Below are 736 nucleotides of genomic sequence, written 5' to 3'. Positions count from 1 at the left end.
CCCAGCACACCCCCTTTCCGCGCTCTTCCCTTCAGCCTCCTCCAGGCAGGCCTCTGGGCTGGGTCTGCAGCTGCGCAGCCGGCCACGTACCCGCGGCACGCTTCTGGGCAACATAATCCTGCCCCTAGAGTGTAGACGTCTTTCGGTCACACCTCCTTGGGCACAGGGACCTTCAGACAAGTTACTTAACTTCTCTGTGCCTTATTTTTCCATCTGTAAAATAGGGACTCAGGTAGGAACTAACCCTTAGGGCGGCCGTTAGCGTTTCACAGGAATGCAGTCCTGTCTTCAGCCGTGTTGTAGCAGGTGTTCTTCAAATGTCTGAACTGTTTAAAAAATTTCCATCACTGCTGAGTAAACCTTGCCTGAGGCCCTCCCCTCCACCCCTGAGGCCACTTGTCCTGGCCACAAGGGCATGACTTTTGAGAGAGGAACTGGCTTGGTAGGGTAGGACTTGGAAGCATCAACAGATGTCAGATGCAGGACCTGGTCCATTTGGGGGCACCACAGGCCATCCCAGAAGGGAGAAGGGGTCTGGCTCGGGAGACAGCATCCACGGAAACTGGCCCTGTTCGGTCCGCCCCCCGCCCCATCGTGGACTCCATGCCAGCCTTTGCAACTTCTGATCCTTTCCAGCCACAGTTTACTTCTTTGCTATGTCCTGTACATTGCATGTTTAACAGCATCCTTGGCGAATTGTGGTGCTTTCTCTCCGTCCTAATCCCCGGGCAAGGTT

This window comes from Neophocaena asiaeorientalis, unplaced genomic scaffold (genome assembly GCF_003031525.2).
Source record: "Neophocaena asiaeorientalis asiaeorientalis breed wild unplaced genomic scaffold, Neophocaena_asiaeorientalis_V1.1 scaffold85, whole genome shotgun sequence".
Taxonomy (NCBI): Eukaryota; Metazoa; Chordata; class Mammalia; order Artiodactyla; family Phocoenidae; genus Neophocaena; species Neophocaena asiaeorientalis.
Note: the sequence above shows the minus strand (reverse complement) of the source record.